The sequence below is a fragment of the Schistocerca serialis genome, chromosome 8 (genome assembly GCF_023864345.2).
Source record: "Schistocerca serialis cubense isolate TAMUIC-IGC-003099 chromosome 8, iqSchSeri2.2, whole genome shotgun sequence".
NCBI classification, from domain to species: Eukaryota; Metazoa; Arthropoda; class Insecta; order Orthoptera; family Acrididae; genus Schistocerca; species Schistocerca serialis.
Genome location: NC_064645.1, coordinates 454,362,233 through 454,375,939, shown reverse-complemented (window position 1 = coordinate 454,375,939; position 13,707 = coordinate 454,362,233).

Below are 13,707 nucleotides of genomic sequence, written 5' to 3'. Positions count from 1 at the left end.
AAATAAAGACTGCTACTACAGACAAAGAACAAAATTAAAAACAACAGACCATAGTCCATGCATTAGTGGTCAAATATGCTACAACAGATTACCGAGCACTATAAGGTGCCACAAAGGGAACATATTCAAAGTGAAACTGAAATATTTCTTGATTGACAAGTGTTTATATTCTTTAAGTGAATATTAATATTAAACTGAAATAAATTATTGTATTGTGTAAAATCTGAATATTTGTAATAGGTACGATGTAACACCCAATATTGTGCCTTATTAGGTACAATGGTACATTTGTATCATGTATATGTAATCACATATGTATATATGACTATACTAAACTTGTAAAAAAATGCTATGACGTTTCCGAAAGACACCAGTTGGTGTCTCCATGCAAAAAAAATACAATAAATAAATAAATGAAATAAATAAATAAATTATGACATCGCGCCATTCACCAGTCAACAAATTCATCATGAATTATGCTGGAAGAAGTTGAAGAGTGACAATTCATCATATTTTCCTAAGTTCTCAGTAGAAGGAGTTCCAAAACTTTGTTTAAAGATCAACAGTTGTAAAATTATTATTTCCTCATGTATTTCTGCTGAAAACAAGTCAAATATATCTGTACTCAAGTAATCTCATAGATATGATTCTAATTTTTACCTGTTGACTTTTCTGTTTAAGAAACCATGATGGCAACACAGAGTAAAGTGAAGTACATGCCAATTTCAAGCAACACCACTTCAAAACCTTATTCTACCAAAAACATTTAAAACAGTTACACATATTACTTAAGGGGAGACATATGCGAAATAGACTCAAAAAATCGAAATTTCTTTTATGGTCATTCCAAATGCTTCGTAGTTTTCTTTGTAAAATGAGCTTTGTTTCATGTAAATCTGACGATAATTTTCCAAGTATTCTCAATTTTACAATACATTGTCAGTCAAGAGCTACACTTGTTTTCGTGTTACTGTAATATTTCATGCATATGACCTCATGGCATGGAGGTATACCTCCATACCTCGTGGTATGTCCTTGTGATGTTAGTATCTTTGATTTACATTTCAATGGTTTTCCAGACTGTAATCAGGGTGTCAATTAAACGTCATTTAACAAGAGACGGTGATTGCTTTGTTTTGTTTATTTCCACACGTGTATTGCTGTTGTGATTCATTTCTGCAAAGGAAATGCTGAGAATAAAGAAGTTTTCACCAAAGACAAAATTCAGAGGAAATCAATACGCAAGTAATAAAAGCAGCAAACAAGACGAATGTGTGTCTTCATGTACTTCAAACAAGCAACCGGTAAGTGCATCAAGAATGAAGTTGAAAGTAAAACTTGATTCTGTGTTTGTCACATAAACCTTCAAAAGAGAAAACTGTGGAAATATTATAACTGACTTGAAGATACTGAGTGAATTTATCAGTTCACATACATGATGTAAGGAGTGTGGTGGTATAGTATCTTTGGGTGAGAACAGAAATATTCGCAAGGGTATTGTGAGTCAGCTAGTTTACGAATATGCTAAGTGCAAATATACTGCGGTAACAATGACGTGTAGCTTAGGTCCAATGAGGTTGTATGACAACAATATATGCCTTGTATGTGCACTCAGATCAATAGGTAAAGGTATGCAGGCAGGAAAGATTTTCTGTGCACTTTTAGATGTTCCTCAGCCTCCCATGCGATTTGCAGTTTATAATAAAATCATTGGTTCAGCTGTCAGTAAGGCGTGTAATTTGTCAATGAAAGAAGCAGCTCAGCAAGCAATAAATGAAAACACCAAAGATAATTCCACACACATAACAACAGCCGTAATTTTTCCCTAGGGCATGCAGCTTTACTGTATGGTTAAATGATGATGGCGTCCTCTTGGGTAAAATATTCCGGAGGTAAAATAGTCCCCCATTCGGATCTCTGTATGGGGACTACTCAGGAGGACGTCGTTATCAGGAGAAAGAAAACTGGCATTCTACGGATCGGAGTGTGGAATGTCAAATCTCTTAATCGGGCAGGTAGGTTGGAAAATTTAAAAAGAGAAATGGATAGGTTAAAGTTAGATATAGTGGGAATTAGTGAAGTTCGGTGGCAGGAGGAACAAGACTTTTGGTCAGGTGAATATGGGGTTATAAATACAAAACCAAATAGGGGTAATGCAGGAGTAGGTTTAATAATGAATAAAAAATAGGAGTGCAGGTAAGCTACTACCAACAGCATAGTAAACGCATTATTGTGGCCAAGATAGACACGAAGTCCATGCCTACTACAGCAGTACAAGTTTATAAGCCAATTAGCTCTGCAGATGATGAAGAAATTGATGAAATCTATGATGAGATAAAAGAAATTATTCAGATTGTGAAGGGAGACGAAAATTTAATAGTCATAGGTGACTGGAATTCGACAGTAGGAAAAGGGAGAGAAGGAAACATAGTAGGTGAATATGGATTGGGGCTAAGAAATGAAAGAGGAAGCTGTCTGGTAGAATCTTGAACAGAGCGTAACTTAATCATAGCTAACACTTGGATGACGAATCATAAAAGAAGGATGTATACATGGAAGAATCCTGGAGATACTAAAAGGTATCAGATAGATTATATAATGGTAAGGCAGAGATTTAGGAACCAGGTTTTAAATTGTAAGACATTTCCAGTGGCAGATGTGGACTCTGACCACAATCTATTGGTTATGAACTGTCGATTAAAACTGAAGAAACTGCAAAAAGGTGGGATAAACTGACTAAACCAGAGGTTGTACAGAGTTTCAGGGAGAGCATAAGGGAACAATTGACAGGAATGGGGGAAAGAAATACAGTAGAAGAAGAATGGGTAGCTCTGAGGGATGAAGTAGTGAAGGCAGCAGAGGAACAAGTAGGTAAAAAGACAAGGGCTAGTATAAATCCTTGGGTAACAGAAGAAATATTGAATTTAATTGATGAAAGGAGAAAATTTAAAAATGCAGAAATGCAGCAGACAAAAAGGAATACAAACGTCTCAAAAATGAGATCGACAGGAAGTGCAAAATGGCTAAGCAGGCATGGCTAGAGAACAAATGTAAGGATGTAGAGCCTTATCTCACTAGGGGTAAGATAGATATTGCCTACAGGAAAATTAAAGAGACCTTTGGAGAAAAGAGGCCACTTGTACGAATATCAAGAGCGTTGATGGAAACCCCGTTCTAAGCAAAGAAGGGAAAGCAGATAGGTGGAAGGAGTATATAGAGGGCCTATACAAGGGCGATGTACTTGAGGACAATATTATGGAAATGGAAGAGGATGTAGATGAAGACGAAATGGGAGATACGATACTGCGTGAAGAGTTTGACAGAGCACTGAAGACCTGAGTCGAAACAAAGCCCTGGGAGTAAACAACATTCCATTGGAACTACTGACGGCCTTGGGAGAGCCAGTCCTGACAAAACTCTACCATCTGGTGAGCAAGATGTATGAGACAGGCGAAATACCCTCAGACTTCAAGAAGAATATAATAATTCCAATCCCAAAGAAAGCAGGTGTTGACAGATGGGAAAATTACCGAACTATCAGTTTAATAAGCCACGGCTGCAAAATATTAACACAAATTCTTTACAGACGAATGAAAAAACTGGTAGAAGCCGACCTCGGGGAAGATCAGTTTGGATTCCGTAGAAATGTTGGAACATGTGAGGCAATACTGACCCTACAACTTATCTTAGAAAATAGATTAAGGAAAGGTAAAATATGTTTCTAGCATTTGTAGACTTAGAAAAAGCTTATGACAATGTTGACTGGAATACTCTCTTTCAAATTCTAAAGGTGGTAGGGGTAAAATACAGGGAGCGAAAGGCTATTTACAATTTGTACAGAGACCAAATGGCAGTTATAAGAGTTGAGGGGCATGAAAGGGAAGCAGTGGTTGGGAAGGGAATGAGACAGGGTTTTAGTCTCTCCCGGATGTTATTCAATCTGTATACTGAGCAAGCGGTAAAGGAAACAAAAGAAAAATTCGGAGTAGGTATTAAAATCCATGGGGAAGAAATAAAAACTTTGAGGTTCGCCAATGACATTGTAATTCTGTCAGAGACAGCAAAGGACTTGGAAGAGCAGTTGAAACAGAATGGACAGTGTCTTGAAAGGAGGGTATAAGATGAACATCAACAAAAGCAAAACGAGGATAATGGAATGTAGTGGATTTAAGTCAGTTGATGCTGGGGGAATCAGATTAGGTAATGAGACACTTAAAGTAGTAAAGGAGTTTTACTATTTGGGAAGCAAAGTAACTGATGATGGTCGAAGTAGAGAGGATATAAAATGTTGACTGGCAATGGCAAGGAAAGAGTTTCTGAAGAAAAGAAATTTGTTAACATCGAGTATAGATTTAAGTGTCAGGAAGTCGTTTCTGAAAGTATTTGTATGGAGTGTAGCCATGTATGGAAGTGAAACATGGACGATAAATAGTTTGGACAAGAAGAGAATAGAAGCTTTCGAAATGTGGTGCTACAGAAGAATGCTGAAGATTATATGGGTAGATCACATAACTAATGAGGAGGTATTGAATAGAATTGGGGAGAAGAGGAGTTTGTGGCACAACTTGACAAGAAGAAGAGTCCGGTTGGTAGGACATGTTCTGAGGCATCAAGGGATAACAAATTTAGCATTGGAGGGCAGTGTGGAGGATAAAAATTGTAGAGGGAGACGAAGAAATGAATACATTAAACAGATTCAGAAGGATGTAGGTTGCAGCAAGTACTGGGAGATGTAGAAGCTTGCACAGGATATAGTAGCATGGAGAGCTGCATCAAACCAGTCTCAGGACTGAAGACCACAACAACAACAACAACAACAACAGCTTGTTATGATGGTTCATGGCAGAAACGAGGCCACACATCTGTCAATGGCATTGTTTCTGTCACATCTTTTGACACTTGAAAAGTTTTGGATGTGTAAGTGATGAGTAAGTTTTGCTTTATTTGTCAAAATGACCTAGGAGCAAAATACATCTGTGAAAAAAATCATAGCGGACCAAGTGTGGGTATGGAGGTGGCTGGAGTACGAAAAATACTTCAGCGCTCTGTCAGCGCAAGAGCTGTCATGTACACGAAAGATCTCGGCGATGGCGACAGTGAAGCATTCCCAAAATTCTGTGAAGAGAAGCCAATGGCCCTGACATTCAGATTACAAAACTAGAATGCATAGGGCATGTTCAGAAAAGACTTGGCTCAATGCTGAGAAAGCTTCTAAAGGAAAAGGCAGGAAATAAATTAGAAGATTGAAAAAAACTTGGAGGAAAAGGATGTCTTACAAACTGTGAAATAGACAAGCTGCAAGTTTACTATGGGTTAGCCATAAGAAGGAACTGTAATGATATGGAAAACGTGAGAAGAGCTGTATGGGCAATATTTTTCCATAAAGTATCAAGTGATGAAGACCCACAACACAGCCTTTGCCCAAACGGTCCTGAAACTTGGTTCAAATACAGGGTGATTCAAAAAGAATACCACAACTTTAGGAATTTAAAACTCTGCAACGACAAAAGGCAGAGCTAAGCACTATCTGTCAGCGAATTAAGGGAGCTATAAAGTTTCATTTAGTTGTACATTTTTTCGCTTGAGGCGCTGTTGACTAGGCGTCAGCGTCAGTTGATGCTAAGATGGCGACCGCTCAACAGAAAGCTTTCTGTGTTATTGAGTACGGCAGAAGTGAATCGACGACAGTTGTTCAGCGTGCATTGCGCACGAATGGTGTTAAACCTCCTGATAGGTGGTGTATTAAACGTTGGTATAAACAGTTTACAGAGAATGGGTGTTCGTGCAAAGGGAAAAGTTCTGGACGGCCGAGAACGAGTGATGAAAATGTAGCACGCATCCAGCAAGCATTTGTTCGCAGCCCAGGAAAATCGACTCGCAGAGCTAGCAGAGAGCTGCAAATTCCACAATCAACTGTATGGAGAGTCCTACGAAAAAGGTTAGTTATGAAACCTTATCGTCTGAAATTGGTTTAAGCACCGTCTGCAGCTGATAAGATTAAAAGAATCGATTTCTGTGATTTTATCGTTGCTCAAATGGAAACAGATGAATCTTTCGTTTCAAAGATTGTGTTTAGTGATGAAGCAACTTTCCACACTAACGGGAAAGTCAACCGTCACAATGTCTGTATATGGGGCACTGAGAATCTGCAGGAAACAACTCAGTATGAACGTGACTCGCCAAAGGTGAACGTTTTCTGTGCCATTTCAGCCAATAAAGTTTTTGGTCCCTTTTTCTTCGAAGGTGCTACTGTAACTGGACTACAGTATCTGGAGATGTTAGAGAATTGGCTGTTCCCTCAGCTCGAACAAGAAGCACAACAATTCATATTTCAGCTGGATGGAGCGCCACCACATTGGCACTTATCTGTCCATAACTACCTGAACGTCAACTACCTGAGGTGATGGATCGGCCGCCAGGCAGCCCGTGACAAAGCACTTCATCACTGGCCTCCAAGAAGCCCTGATCTTACCCCCAGCGATTTTTTCTTATGGGGGTATGTTAAGGATATGGTGTTTCGGCCACCTCTCCCAGCCACCATTGATGATTTGAAACGAGAAATAACAGCAGCTATCCAAACTGTTACGCCTGATATGCTACAGAGAGTGTGGAACGAGTTGGAGTATCGGGTTGATATTGCTCAAGTGTCTGGAGGGGGCCATATTGAACATCTCTGAACTTGTTTTTGAGTGAAAAAAAACCTTTTTAAATACTCTTTGTAATGATGTATAACAGAAGGTTATATTATGTTTCTTTCATTAAATACACATTTTTAAAGTTGTGGTATTCTTTTTGAATCACCCTGTACAATCAGGCATTATGTTTTGGTGAAAATTATAAACACAAACACTCTTCACCTCTAGCAGTTATGAGTGCAATAAAACCTATATTTCGGGACTTGGCTAGTACTGATGTACTCAAGAAGTGCTTACATGGAAAAACTCAAAATTTGAATGAAAGTTTGAACTCAATAATACGGAATCGCCTACCAAAAACAGTCTTTGTACACTATGAAACTTTAAAATTTGGGGTATTTTACACTGTTTTGTGTTTTAATGATGGAACATCAAGAAAAATTGAGGTACTGGTGAGGCTTGGAGTAAATGCAGGTGCAAACACTAGACTGGCGTTGCGTAATAGCGATTTTTAAAGAATTCGTAAAGTGGACATAGCTGCTCTCAATTGCACAAAAGAAGAGAGAAAAAGAAAAAGAGACAAGAATAAAAGAAGGGAGGATGTATACAATTGAGATGATGCTGAATATGGTGCAGAAAAAATATTAATTGTATGTACTGTAACAAAAACTTGTAAATAATATACAAATAAACCTTTAAACCAAGTTTTCTCAAAACAACACTTTTTTATCCTGTAGGTACCATTATTTCCTGAATGGTTTGTCATAGAATGTTGAAATTTTGTACAGTTGTTCCAAGGAAATGATCGTATAGCATTGTTAGCCGGGAGGCCCCATGCGGGGACGTTCGGTCGCCGTATTGCAAGTCCTTTTTAGTTGACGCCACTTCGGCGACTTGCGAGTCAATGATGATGAAATGATGATGAACACACAACACCCAGTCATCACGAGTCAGAGAAAATCCCTGACCCCGCCGGGAATCGAACACGGGACCCCGTGCGCGGGAAGCAAGAACGCTACTGCAAGACCACGAGCTGCAAGTTGTTTCAAGACAACAAATGAACAAACACATGCACATTTGGTATTGTGGGTGTATTTCTTTTGAGGTAGGCCAAAAACAATTATAAATTTTACAAAAAAAACTAAAGCAAATCTTTGAAAAAAATGTCAAATGGTCTCTACAAATTCGATGTGCCTGAATTTGCACTAGATCAAACCAATTATTACTGAAAATATGCATACCAAAGTTCAAGGTTCAATGTTTAATAGTTTGTTCAGAAACGGTACCTGAATACCTCGGAAATTTGCATTGCGAGCATAGGGAAGATGGCTTCCGCTTGTCTCCCCTTAAATAGAAGCAATGTTCACACTGTTCATGATTTATGTAATTCTTTAGATTTACCTCTGAGTAATTCCTTATGGATAAATGAATATCTGGAATGAATCTATCAAAATAATTCAACAGGACTATGTTGTTTGGCTAGTCTGACATCTCATTATGTCTCACTGTTTGCACTTAGGAAACTGATAATGAAATTCTTCTGAATAAAGCAACTATGTAATAACATTACAAACCACTTTGAGCATCTCACATTTAACATATGATAACAATTTGACATCATCTTTTAGATTTGTTGCTGTGAAAAATTGTTTTTGACATGTTATGTATGTAAATAGCATAAATTCTGCATTATTCTTGACAGCTACACAACACTGTTTTAATGAATCATAAATCTGATTGACTTGTCCATTTAAATGGTAATAGTATTACTGACTTGTCCTTGTGCACATGTGCCAATCATAGAATTGCTTTTATGTAAGAGGCAGCTTTTTTCTGCTTATTAACTGTCTGTTCCTCTTCGGATGCTGTTTGTAGAGTTCAGCACTTTCTGTCTGTTTCATCATTCTTAAGGTAGCCTTCTGTTCTATTTCTTCCTCCATGATCCGCTGCTTGTTCTGGAGGATTTTTCTTTTCCTCTTGGTTTTTGGAAATGCTATATTGAAGTAATGTGCTAAGATTTCTTCAAAAGCATTGTATTTTTCGTCTGTTCCCAAAGTTTGAAGAATGTCTGTCCAATGTTTTTTTCTCAACTTTATTGGTACTTGTTTACTGTACTGTGCCCAAAGTTTCATTTTCATTTTTCATGTCACAGACTAACATATTTATTAGGCTGTGTTTCATACACTGAGATGACAAAAGTCATGGGGTAGCGATATGCACATATACAGATGCTAGTAGTATCAATTACAGAGCGCATAAAAGGGCAGTGCATTGGCAAAACTGTCGTTTGTACTAGGTGGTTCATGTGAAAAGGTTTCTGACATGATTATGGCCATATGACAGTAATTATCAGACTTTGAAAGTGGAATGGCAGTTGGAGCCAGACACATCAGAAATTCCATACTGGAAATCATTAGCGAATTCAATATTCTGAGATCCACAGTTCAAGAGTGTGCCAAGAATACCAACTTTCAGGCATTATCTCTCAAGATGAGAGAATGCAATGTTTGATGGCCTTCATATAACGACAAAAAGGAGTGGCGTTTGTGTAGAATAGTCAGTGCTAACAGACAAGCACCATTGCATGAAATAGCCACAGAAATCAATTTGGGATATATGATGATTAGGACAGTATGGTGAAAGTTGGCATTAACGGGCTACAGTCTCCTGAATATCTTTCTTTCAAGATGTGGAACTCCATTTTGGTAGAGCATAGTTTTTGTATGATGCATACAGAGTTCTATTTTCGTCTTGTGTTGTGAGTATGTACATCTTCATTTCTGAGGAATAGTGTGGGGTATCAAGTCGCTTACTGCTATATGAATACTATGGTTTCATATATATAAAGGCATGGAAGTTGGAGGATTTGCAGTTTTCTGAAGAGATTCTTTCAAGATTTTCTGTGCAAAGCACCTTCTATGATTCGTTTTTGGATTCTAAATAGCTTGATGGTGTTTGAAGGAGATCCCCAGAAAATGACTCCACACCTCAGGATTGATTGCACACTTTCATAGTACACACTTTTTAGGCAGTCTTTGCTACAGCAGCTATCAAGGATCCTCATCACATAGCATGATGTGTTCAATTTTTTGCTGAGATGGTCAGTATGAGTTTCTCACCTGACAGTATCCTGGATCCACAGCCCAAGAAACTTCGCCAGGTCAACTCTATTTACAAATTTGTTTGGCAACTGGATATTTATAGTTTGTACAAACTTTTCTTTAACGTTATGGAATTTGATTGCTACAATTTTTCCTTCATTTATGATTAACTTATTGTATGTGAACCATTCTGTAATGCTATCCATTGTCTTTATTATGTTTCCTTGAAGTAGGTTTTGTTATTTAGTAGTAATGAGAAAGCTTGTGTCGTCAGCAAACTGGTAAGCATTTTGACACTGTATGTTGTTTCTAGGTCATTTACATAAAGGAGGAACAGTACCGGTCCCAGAACTGATCCTTGGGGAACACCATATTTCATGTCTTGGTAATCTGAGTAATGATTTGTCATTTTGTTGTAGTCAATGTGTTGTATTTCCACTATTTGTTTCCATCCACAAAGGTATGACCTGACCCAATCATTAGGTGTGCTTCTGATGCCTAGTTGATTTAATATCTGTAGGAGTTCTTCATAATCTATCATATCAAATGCTTTTGACAAGTTAAGGCATACACCAATGATATATTCGTTACTGACCACTTTCTGGTAAGTTTTGGCTTAGGTTCATAGATAGCACTGTTGGTTGAGCGGTTCTTCCTAAACCTGTGTAGTTCTGTGGGTAAGATTTGATATTTTTTCCATATGGGTTGTAAGTCTTTTGTGGAAGACCTTCTCTAGAATTCCTGGAGAAGCCAGACAATAGGGTAACTGGCCTATACTTGTCAAGTTCTTCTGTGTTTCTTTTTTTATAGATTGGTTTCAATTTTGCAATTTTTAGACACGAAGGGAAAGTACCTGATGCCAGTGAACTATTGCATAACTATGATAGTGATTTTACAATGAGTTCACTACATCTTTTTATTATTTTATTGCATATTCCATCTACTCCTAAGGGTTGTTTCGTTTTTAATACTTTCATGATGGTCAGGATTTCTTCTTCATTGGGTACAGGTACAATATGTAGCTGAGCTGTTGACCTGGAGTGGTGATGCTGTTGTATTTTGATTACTTGGAGTAATGTTGCTGATTAGTTGCTCACTTATGTTTGTAAAATAGCTGTTGAAGGTATTTGATAATTTTCTTGGCTCTGTTATTTTCTCCCCGTCTTGACATAGCATGATATTGGCATTTCTAGTAGTGACATTACCTGTCAGTTGTTTCACAACTTTCCAGCAAACTGAATGTATAGATCATTTGTCTTCATTTTTTCTTCCTTGACAAGCATTAAATTCATCACCTACATGCTGTGTCTTTATAATATCATATAGTTTTAGCTTTTTGTTGTTTGAGAGCTTTATTATAGTTGCTACCAAGATTTGTTTCTATTATTAGACCTCAGTCTATGTTTCTTTATTGAGAACACAGTTTCATAGTAGTTGCTAAATATTTTCATAAATCTGTTGAACTTTTCAAATGTGCCTCCATGCTCATATACTGCATTCCATGTTTCCTTAGCTAACAGTTGTCTGAAGGTGTCTATATTCTGTTTGTCAGGAGTTGTTCTTCTTTGACTAATTCTGTTTGATTTATGGTTTTAGGTATCGGTATGTATGGAAAGCAATATAGTGTCCATTATGGTCAATTTATTTATTTATTTACTTAGCATCCTTGTATCTCATCATTATAAAAATGATAAAGGATTTGTCATACATTGTCTAATATAGAAATTAGAAGACGGAAAGATTTACAATTATATGTCCATAAATAAAATATTATTACATATAACATGAAACCATACACATAACAACATTCATAATATGCTAAATTAGAATAATAAATGAATACAATTCAGTTTTCAATGAGCATTTTGGGTCATTATGATGAAGGAAATAAGCTATTGTATACTGAATGCTGGTGATTTAAGTATTCCTTGACACTATAAAACTCTTGCTAATTAACATTTTTTTTAAAGTTCTTTTTTGAATATGTGGAATTTTTGTATACTTTTAATATCTTCTGGTAGTGCAATAAATAAAATTTTTGGCTGATAAAGAACACTTTTTTTATATATAACTTTTGTGTGACTTTCTCTATGTAGTTATGAACTTGAGTGTTTAACAAAGAATGTTCCTGGTGTGCCTTCGTAATACATATACTTTCATAAACATAGATACATGGTAGAATCATGATTTGTATTTCTAGGACTGATGACCTCAGAAGTTATGTCCCATAGTGCTCAGAGCCATTTGAACCAAGCTATTGTATTTCTTTGAAAACTTTTTTACATGATTCTCTGTGTGTCATACCTCTTATTATCCTTATTGCCCTCTTTTGAAGCACAAATGAGTGTTTGGCCAAACTGGTATTACCCCAAAATGTGATACCATATCTTAGTGTGCTATGTATGAGTGAAAAGTATGAACATAACACTACATCAACACTACAGGTATTTTTAGTATCTAAGGACATAACAGTACTGACAATTTCTTCTTTAACATTTCTGTGTGTTTCTCCCACATTAAATATTCATCTAACCATAATCCTAATAATTTAGTATGGGGGGAGGGGGGGGGGGGGGTTTATCTATCTTACATTGAGCTCAGATTTTATTTTGTTTGTTATATGTCTGAAGTTCATCCAAACTGTTTTTTTGTCATTCACAATTAATTTGTTGTTTGTGAACCACGTAGCTTTGTGAACCACATAGCTTTGACAAACAGACTGGTGTCATCGCCAAACAATGCTGTATCAGCTGTTGATATATGGCTTGGCATATCATTCATAAATATTAAGAACATTAAAGGCCCCAGTACAGAGCCCTGCAGCTCACCATACCTGACTCTTTGGTATGCCGATGAGTAGACTTTACCCACATGCTTTATCCCTACCTTCTGGTACCTATTAGAAAGATAGGATTTGAACCAGTCATATGCTACACCACGAACCCTATAGCACTATAGTTTCCTGAGCAGTAAATTATGGTCAGTGACATCGAATGCTTTAGACAGGTTCATAAACAGGCCACAGTTTAATTCATTTTTGTCTACAGAATTTATGATCGGTTTTAAAAAGTTATAAATTGCTGCGTCAGTTGACCTATTTTCCTAAAACCGTTTCGCCCATTAACTAGAATTTGATTTTTATTAAGAAAATGAGACAGTCTTTCATGTATTACCGTTTCAATTACTTTTGAAAATCCAGATAACTATGATATAGGCCAGTAATTGATAAGACTGGGCTGGTCACCCTTCTTGTAAATAGGCTTGATAATCGATTTCTTTTGTTTTTCTGGGAAGACTCCTGCGCTAAATGACACGTTAATCATGTCAGCAAGTGGGGAATCTATGTATCTTGCAGTGTTCTTTATTACTTTGTCTGGAATCCCGTCACAGCCATATGTAATTTTATTTTTTAACTGATTTAAGGCATTTTGTACCTCTAATGCAGTAACAGGATATAGAAACTTGGTTTTATCATTCATTGGTAGTTGCACTCTGGAGCTGAAATCACATCTTCTTTGAATTAGTTTTCTTGCGATATTTGTAAAATGTGTGTTGAATATGTTGGCTATCTGTAGTGGGTCCTCAACTGTTTTCCCTTCAGTTTTAATTACAATAATGAAGTTTTTACTTTTTTGTCTACCGATGCTCCTATTTATTGCCTCCCAGGTTGATTTTATTTTGGTAGTACCTTTACTGATTTATGAGTCATTATTTAGTTTCATAGCCGCTTTTATAACTTTTTTAAATACTTTCCTGTAAATTTTCACCTGTGGTTTTAATGCAACCGTATTTTTTGCAGATTTAACTTTTGCAGAGTGTCTGCAGATTTTTTAATTCCCTGTGTTACCCATGTCTTCGTTTTGGATTTAATTTTTACTCTTTTAATAGGAATTGCGACATCGTAACAATGCCAATAACTTTCCAGGAAAGACTCAAATTTTTTATTTACATCACAGGTTGATTCTATGTCC